This window comes from Dipodomys spectabilis, unplaced genomic scaffold, assembly GCF_019054845.1.
Source record: "Dipodomys spectabilis isolate Male_0828 unplaced genomic scaffold, ASM1905484v1 ptg000093l, whole genome shotgun sequence".
Lineage (NCBI taxonomy): Eukaryota > Metazoa > Chordata > Mammalia > Rodentia > Heteromyidae > Dipodomys > Dipodomys spectabilis.
Genome location: NW_024870770.1, coordinates 324,671 through 333,094, shown reverse-complemented (window position 1 = coordinate 333,094; position 8,424 = coordinate 324,671). Strand labels below are relative to the sequence as shown.

Below are 8,424 nucleotides of genomic sequence, written 5' to 3'. Positions count from 1 at the left end.
CCCGTGCAACAATGAGAAGTACAAGTTGTCATGTCCAAAACGAACTTTACAACTTTGGTGGGGGGGAAGATTGGCTGGGGGTCGGGGGGAGGCTGAGAAGGGATGTGAAGGGTAAACAAAGAAGGAGGTTGCAATGCTTGATAAGAAATGTACTCATTATCTTGCCCATGTAATGTAACCCCTCTGTACATTTTGTTCACAATAAAAATAATAATAGAAATAAAAATAATAAAAAACATTACCAATTTAAGGCCTAATAATGAAGAGAAATATATGGACTTCTCTTGCAACTATGAAAATATTTGGTGTTAAAATGGCAGTAGTGTAAGTTCCTGCCTGTTTGGAAGGTAGACAGGCCAAGACATTAGGTAATCATGAATATGAACATTTTTTCACTTTCTTGGCTTTAGCTACTTTTGAAATGGTAGGTATCATAAACAATCATATTTTGATAAAATGCCTTCTAGTATGAACAGTTCTGGCTGAACTGTTCATCTCTCTAAGATCCCTTGTAACTAAGATTAGTTTTGTTCCACTAATACAATCTATGCTGTCAGAGTAAGATATTCTGGTTGGTCTGTTCCTACATGGAAGAAGGGTAAAGGGTCAGGTAGACATTTGTGCCAGTAAGACCTCATTTGGGAAAATCTCAGCTGCATATGTTTAGAAGTAGCTCTTAAACAAAGCTTACTTTGAATCCATTGGCTCCACAGAGCTAACACAGTTGGATAAATAAGTACTTGAAAAAGCTGTCTCATTTGGACTTAGCTATTAATACTTGAAAGTATGATCAAATTCTAAATGAAAAGGACTTAAAATAGTCATTGACAAAAAAATTGCAAATGTGAGCAATCAACTGAACAACATTTTTTTTCAACTATTCACAGAATTTTAGGGAAATAAAATTAATATCATTTTTAGGAACAATAAAGTTTCCTTGTTACAAATAGGCACTTAAGCATATAAGCCTTTATAAATATTTCATCATTGACTACTAAAATTTGCAGGATACTACATTCTTCAGCAGCTTGTATACCAAAATTACAACAATACAGAGATTAACAGGGCACTTGTACAAGGATGATATGAAAATTTGTGAAGTATTCAAAATTTTTCATTCTTCAGATGCAAGAAATGAAAAACGGCTATTAAAAAGTTGATTACAAAATTACAAGTGAAACAATACACCTAATTCATATAATTAAAAGTTACTTTGACATCAGTGTATTAAATTTTCACCTTAGAAAGGCCTTTACATAGCATAACCTTTACACAACTTTTGAAATTAGACAACATTGTCGTTTTATCCCAAAGAAATATAATACTAAAAGGACCTAGGGGGAAAAAAAGGAATCTTAAACTGTTTCTGTATGGAATGCAATCTGAAAGGACACATTAATGAACCTATATGTTATAAAACAATGTAGAATTCAATGTATTATATCTAGGAGAGAATAAAAGAGATTATGGACACTATACAAACATAGAATATAGAATATTTTAAAATATACTTTTTCAGACAAACAATGGAAATATCTTTAGTTTCTATACTACTCATTTCAACAGATAAGTTAAAATTATTTCCGATCAACAAAATCACAAACTCTGCATAAATCATTATAGATGTATACAAAAACTCTTGAATACATTTTGACATCAAAAGCAGACAATTCACTTTGAAGAACTCCACAGAATCCGTGAATTGTTACTATAAGATATTGTTGTTATTTGGATTGTGAAAATATGTTGTATAGACAAAAAGGAATTAATGACATTTTTGAAATTTAAGAAAATTAACCGAATCATTAGGATTTAGGAGAACAATTTGTACAGCCTTCCACAACTTCAAAGAGGTAGTGATACATACTTATCCTTTTGGTAATATCAAATGCAGTTTCTTCCAAGTGGTTCTTCAGACCTGGTTTGACATATTGGTTCAACAGTTCCAGTGTATTTTTGCTATCTCAATTACCAGCAGCAAGATGCAAGGGGGTCAAGAAGCCTTTAGTTTGGGCATTGGTATCTGCATCATGAAGAAGAAAGAAGCCACTCTGGTATTATTACACGTATATGCACTGTGCAGGGGTGTCCAGCCATCTACAGTTATTGCATGTGCCCCTTGAGCCACCAACTCACGGACAATGTCTAAGTGTCCACTGTAGGCTTCCCGATGAAGAGGGGTATCCCTAGTATTCACATGAGTAGCCTTTTTGGAAAGTATTCTCTGCACTGTAGTAAGCTGGGTATTTTCAGCAGCCCAAAGAAGAAATTTGCTTGGATCCTTCTCCATTTTTTTTCTTGCAATTTTTACCATTCCTCATATTTTCATCTTGTTCCTCATCTTCATCAGAATTGCCTAACCAGATGCATTGAGTACCAGTGGAAATGGGGTGTCCATGTATTTCCCTAATAGTTCATGTTGGTTGACCTGGTCAGAAATATCTGGTGAATTCTCTGCGTATGTTTTTTCACCATGATTTATTTTCTTTTTCCATTTTTACTATTCGAAATTATTCTAACTGGAGATTAGGGAATAAATGGAGAGCAGAAGAAAGATGTTCTTCCATATTCAAAGTACAGACTGAAAATGAGGACCAGTGGTGTCTTCATGTGCAACTTATTCTAGGAATGAGAAAATGTGAAATAATGCCTCCTATATAAATGATTTGGGAAATGGCAGTGCAGAAAGTGAAATGATGCAACCCAAAATATAAAACAATATAAATTAGGATAATTATGGAGCAATCATATTATCTATGAGAGCCATGAAAGACATAGATGAGCTATCCACAAAATCCATGCCTCTGATCAATTTATAGAACAAGCAGAATTTTTTTTTAAAAAAAGATGGAAATAGAATTTATGTATTTACTTGAAATTAGTAAATACCTTTTTAATAGCCTACATAAGAATCTAAATCCTTGATAGCACTAGTAACAGATCTGACTGAAATCAGTTGAATCACACTTTTCCTGTACAATGAAGGAATAGGTACAGGCTAGGAAAGCAGCTAGAAAAGGCAGGCTGATTGTATCTGTGAGAAAACTGTGTGGAAACTGGTATTGAGGATTACTTACTGGTGACCCACTTGCACTGGAAGCATGATTCTGACCTCTTGCTTGCTGATTCTGAACTATTGCTTTGATCATTATATTCTCCAAAAAGAAAAAGTCAGAATTGATAACAAAGGACTACTAATACATTTTGACTTTTCATTAAGCATATTCAATCATCAAAATCACACGAAGACAATAGACAGGCCTATTTTTTTTAGATGAAAACAAGGAATTTAAGTAGTCTTCCAAAGGACTTCCATTTTACTTACTGCATTATACATTTTTCCTAATGTTGAGTAACAATAAATAATGGATCTACTAGAAAGCTCTTAAAGCTCATCTGTTCAATAGTGAGTTCTCTTACACTATATTATGGAATTTTTTTGTATGGTTTTAGGAAGAAATTTACATTACTAACTTGAATTTGTGACAGGACAATATCATGAATGTACATCTTTCTTCTATACTCTCAGTTTTACATAATTATCTAAATATGTGCATTAAATAAGTATAGAGGAAAAAGTAGAAGCCACACTGGTGGATCATGGCTTTAATCCTAGCTAATCAGAAAGAAGAAATCTGAGAATTGTGGTTTGAAACCAGACCAAGAAAAAAAAGTCCATTAGATTTTGATTTGAAAGTAACCAGCAAAAGCTAGAAATGGAGCTATGGTACAAGCAGTGAAATGCTAGCCTTGAGAAAACTAAAACAAAAAAATAACAAATTCTGGGACAGAGCCAGGCCCTGACTTCAAGCTCTAGTATTAGCATCAAACTAATTAATTAATTAATTAATTTAAAATAAATTAAGTGGTCACATGTGGAGAAAATGCTCAGGGATATCACCCAGGCTCTTATTTCAAAAACTACAATCTACCGAAAAAATCTATTTAAATAATACCTGTGTAAATAGAGTATTTTCATCACCCAAATGCACATCCTTGCTCAGTTACTTTTGCAAGGTAACTCTGTTATGTCTGGAGTACCACATAACATTATCACTTAAGTAGAAAGCATTGCAACATGGGTTCACTGTATCTCTCTAATGGATTTTTCTCCCCACAAATACTCAAATCTTAAAATTATTCCAATTCTTTGAAGTCATAGCTTTTTTCTTTAACATCCATAATATTAAAGTTTGAATTTAGTGTCTTGTGTCTCCTAAATGGGTGTTCTTAACAGTTTGTCATGCCCCCAGCCCTAAATTATCCAGATTAATTTTCAGATAGAATCTGGCTTCCTACTTGTGTATGATCATGGGCTCAGTCCACTTGATGTTATTCTTCCTGGAATTTAGAATAACAGGTGTCTGGCATTGTGTACAGATCTTTATGTCCAGTCTGGGCTTTAACCACTATCCTCACAACAGTAGACTCCCATATAGTCAGGTTTTTCATAAGCTTATCATAGCTGATTTTTTTAAATAAATCTTTGCATTTCCTGCAGGTTCTTGAGTACTGAATTAATTTGTGTTTTCTTTGGGTTCGTTTGTTTCATTTGAATATATGTATTCAGTGGTTCCTCAATTTTCCTTTGGTTTCTTTCACTCAAGTTCTTACCTAAAGTGCTGAGAAACCAATTCTTCTTTCTCAAGATAGTCAAGCTGAACTTTATTTATTCCAAACCAATTTCAGTAATATTTAAACATCTTCATATCTAGGAATGGTATACAAATGCTAATCACTGAGAAGGGTCTTTTTATTTTCACAGCAGTCTTTGGCATTCACAGACTCATCATGAATTATACAAATATAATAAAACTCAGATGCTTGCCAGGAGGAGAAAAACCTATTACTAATTGTTTGACAGAGGTTTCCCTTCTCATGAATGAAATACACTGCTTGATGCAGGATTTCACAGAATCATATTGCTAGGGAGAGTCTAAAAAATCAGCTAAAACTACAGAGTTGAGGGAGATTACTTGACTTCCTGAATAATTTACTTTTATGTCAAATAAAAGCAGGCTTCCAAAAAGAGAGTAGACTTTAGAGAAACATGATGAGTTGTATGTAAAGAGGTGCTTAGCTGACTTTGTTAATTGGTGGACTAATACAGGGAAATAAAGTACAGCAAGGTAAAAAAATAAAGAACTCTGCATTGAAATAATCATTTCTGTGTGTGTGTGCATGCACACATGTGCGTGTACACACACGCATGTGCATTACTCATGCATGCATTATTCATTGCTGAGGCTTGATAGTGTCTAGACACTATCCCAAAGCTTCTGTGGTCAAGCAGAGTGATCTACCACTTAAGCCACTACTCCACTTATGGTTTTTTGGAGATAATCACATGTATTGTCATGATTGGACTGGCTTTGAACAGTGGTCTTCAGATCTCAGCCTCCCGAGTAGCTAGCTAAGCTGATTCAGTCTCTGAGTAGCTTGTTAAAATGCTGCCTGTACTCTGTGCTTCACTGCTGTTTTATACTTTTCCTGAGGTAATCACAAGTCTAAGTCATGTATGTCTAATTGTTTAAAAATATTTACTGCTTGGCACCAGGGCTCCCAACTGTACTCTTAACTACTTAGGAGGCTTGAGAACAGAACCCAGGCCACATTTTAGTGGACTTCCTTAATCTATAGCTGGGTGCACTGGATCATTTCCACCATCTTGCACTATCTAGAGACTAAAATTGGAAGGACTGCAGGATCAAGGCCAGCCAGGGTAGATAGTGCAACTCTGATGCCTTTGATGATGGGAAGGCTAAAAGGACAGATCAGGTGCATGTTCTTGTGGAAAGGGAACCCCTACCCTAAAATTAACAACTGATATGATGCCAGCCTAGCAAGAACAATACACGAAGTTGAAATCCCCACCAAAATAAGTATATACCTTAACATCCAAAAACATAGTAGAATCTGTTCTTTGCTCTAATATAATCTTTATCTGATTATCATATGATGTGACAGAATAGTTTCTTCGTTAAACTTATGATATATTTAAAAGGACCTAGAAAATTCTTCCTCACTTCTTAAGTGCAAATGAATGGCAAATTGCCTCATTTCTTACACATTTGACTACCACTAAAAATTCGTCTAATGATTATTAGAGTAATACATTCTGATTTATTACTTTACTGTGTAACAGTTCTTAAACTTTTTGCTTCTCTGTTGAAGTTTAAGTATTTAAATTGTATCATCAAAATATATTCCTTGTGTACTTGGGGCAGTTCTTTACTAAGTTTTTAACCAATGGCTTCTAAGAATTTTTTTTTATTGTTAAAGTATTGTACAGTGGGGTTACAATTACATGGGCAAGACAATGAGTACATTTCTTATCAAGCATTGTTGCCTCCTCCTTTGTTTCCACTTCCCATCCGTTCCCATCCCTTCCTCTTCCCCCCCACCCAATCCTCCGCCCCTCCACAGCCAAAGTTGTAAAGTTTGTTTTTCGACATAACCTCTTGTACATCTCATTGTTGCAATGGGCCCACCTGTATCCCTATTTAAATTATTTGTTTTTTCCCTTCCCCTCCAAAAATTATACCAACAGCAAATACAGTGAAAGCAGGGGTTATACCGTGGGGGAGGGACATATAAAACAACAAAGAAATAATGTTATAAATATGTTGGAAATAATCGCATGAAAGAAAAAAATTTTGAATACTTATCTTGGGGTTCATTTCACCTAACATCAACTTATCTGACCTTTTCTACTTGACTCAGACAAATACTAGTTATTGCAAATAAGGGAAACCATGGAACCTATGTTTCTTTTGGCCTGGCTTACTTAACTCAATATAATTTTTTCAAGTGTTTCCATTTCCTAAAAAATGGGGCAATGTCATTTTTTCTGATGGAGGCAGAGCATTCCATCTAAGAATTCTTAATTGGTATATTCTTTGGTTTATTTTTAATTTCAATTTAATTTTATTGTAAAGGTAATTTACTTAGGGGTTACATTTTCATAAGTAAGATAATGAGTACATTCCTTATGGAAGGAACATTGTTATCCCCTCCATCGATTTTTTTGTACACTCATACAACTACTGATGCTTTTGCAATTGCTATTGATCAATGGGCACTTTTTCTTTCTTTGTTCATGCATTTTTATTATAAAATTGATATACAGAAGGTTTACATTTACTTGTCACCTAAAGAGTACACTTCATTTTATTTTCTAAATTTCAAATTTTGAACTTAATTATTTATTTTCTTTTGTTTCATTAGGGTAATTCTTTTTTCAGAGCTGTAGGATTAGTTAATTTAATTGCATGATTTTCACACATGTAACTTAATCAGACACATATATTTTGCTTTTAAAATATTTAACATGTGAATATATGAAATTATTTTCTTAATTTTATATGGTTGGTGAATTTAAATAAATTTATTTTCTTATAGTTCTAAACATATTTTTCCAGGTAACAAATACTAACTGTATTTTCAAGAAACACATACTTTATTAAGAAAGGCTTCATTACCTGGTCACTTTTTGAAAATTTACTTTCTTGTACTTGAATTTTAAAAAGTTTGAGCTGGGCATGGTTATTTGTGGCTTCATTTTCTAGCTATAGGAGGAATTGCAAATAGGTTTGTAATTCAGGAGAGCCTGGGAAACTATGAGACCTTATTCTAAAAATATCCATAGTGAAATGATTAGAGATATAGCCATCAATAGCAAGATATGGAGCATGCACCTGGATATCATATTCTAAATCTTGAGTTAAAACACCAGTAACCTCAATCTTTTGTCAAAATAAAACGATACATGTTTCAAAATGTTTATTATTTAAAACATGTTTGCAAAGGTTCTCATGTGTTCTATTTCTTAATTTTCAATTTACCTAATCTATAAGAATCCAAGTGTATTGTCTTTTATTTCTCCTAAACTTTTATATAGTATGAGCAATATTATTATTTCATATATTAACTTTCTTTTACTATTTGTGATAAATTCCTCGGTTTAATATAATAATATCAATATTCTAAATGTGTGTACGTGGTGTGTGTGTGTGTGTGTGTGTGGTTGTGTGTATGTGTGTGTGTGTGCTTTGTGTGTACTTTGTGATGTTGGGGGGTCAGATCCATGGTTTCACAAATGCTAGGCCAAGGTTTTTGCACTGCACTATACTGTCTAGTTGTAATGTAGTGTTTTAAATTATGACTTTTAAATTTTCATTACTAGTGATTTTTCAAAATTATATATGATAAAATGTGATCCATATACTATCCACGTTAGCAAATTTTATTGTTATTTAGAATATTTCTACCGCCTTTCCACTTTCAAACCCTTGTGTTTGTTATTGATAAATGTTTTACTTTGTTTCTTTTCTCTCTTCATTTTTCCATTAGACTTTACTTATTCTTTCTCTTATTTTTTTGGAAAATAATTATCATATTCCTATTACAATTTCTTTACACTGT

At 33.3% G+C, this 8,424-nt stretch overlaps 1 pseudogene; it reads left to right on the top strand.

Annotated features, from left to right (window-relative positions):
* The first annotated feature begins 1,015 nt into the window (after window positions 1–1,015).
* On the top strand, window positions 1,016–1,115 carry LOC122112318 (annotated as a pseudogene).
* The last annotated feature ends 7,309 nt before the right edge of the window (window positions 1,116–8,424 follow it).